Genomic DNA, 1,379 nt, shown 5'->3' with positions numbered 1-1,379 from the left:
GAGAGAGAGAGAGAGAGAGAGAGAGAGAGAGAGAGAGAGAGAGAGAGAGAGAGTGAGTGAGAGTGAGTGAGTGAGTGAGTGAGTGAGTGAGTGAGTGAGTGAGATGCGCAACAGACATGATTTAAAAAAAATTGTTTTATTTAAAAAAAAATCGAATTATTAATTTTAATTAAATCCTTAAAGTTTTTAGTCAAATAAATAAATAAGTTTAAAATATTTCATAAATTTTATGAATAAAAAAGATATTTAAGATAGATATATTAAAAAAATATTTTAAATCGTGTAACAAATTAAAAATTTTGAATTTTATGAGAATCATAAAATAAAAGAATCTCATAAGCAAGTAAATTTAATAAGTTTCAAATTGTGTACATAAATAACTTCAATCAGTTTAAATTTTATAAGTGAAAATTAATTAATTTAAACAAAGCGCATTTCCAATTTCATACGTGAATAAATAAAAATTATATATTTTCTACAAGATTTTTCTTTTAAGGAATTTGACTTGGGGAGTCGCGTAAGTCCGGAAGTATTTATCCTTCAATCTCATACGTATGTATGTAAGATCTTTACGTACATATAAAGATCATAGTAGGTACATAGTGAGCGGTGATACATTTATGTTAAATCAATGTCTCACAAACGGAGGCAATGATAGGATTAAATCGTGCATGCAACATACGTAATCTGTGACGCAAGCATGATCGCGAGTCCATCGATTATTTTCGCAGTTCGAGTTTTGTCAAACTATTGACTCTTCGGCAAGTACATAAATTATGTTACTCGCAGCAAAATTTATTTATATTTCCGTATAAATTCCATCATTATCCGTATCTGAATCAAATGATTTCAACTCTGAGCAAAATGTATAATTTAACACTTCTCTTTTTTTTAATTGTCAGTCGAATTGCGGTCGGAGATTGTGGAACTCAGTTAAATCAGAGTACTCTCATTAGTTTTCATAAAATTCCCCAAACGTATTATGTTTTTCAAGTATGAGTCTGAGAGTTGAACACGCGAGTGAGACTGGTTTCTAGTCTTTTGATATAGCTGCGAATCAATATGCCTATCAGAAATTGTTGCACATGATTAAATAAAATCTGGATGTGCTCAAACAGTTGCGCAGACGTGTCGAATTATTTGAAATATCCTAAAAATGTGACCGATTGTTTTATTTAGATGTCTTATCTTAGAATTATTCGAAGCATTAAAAAATCATTACATAATCCTATTTAAATCTTTTGCGATTTAAATTATTCTCATAAATAAGCAAAAATAAAACGTTTTAATTTAATCTAATTAATATAAATCAGAAAATATATAAATAATAAAAATATATTAAATATATGTGTTAAATATATATTTTATATTTTAATAAT

This window comes from Atta colombica, unplaced genomic scaffold (assembly GCF_001594045.1).
Source record: "Atta colombica isolate Treedump-2 unplaced genomic scaffold, Acol1.0 scaffold135, whole genome shotgun sequence".
Lineage (NCBI taxonomy): Eukaryota > Metazoa > Arthropoda > Insecta > Hymenoptera > Formicidae > Atta > Atta colombica.
This window is presented reverse-complemented; position numbering follows the sequence as displayed.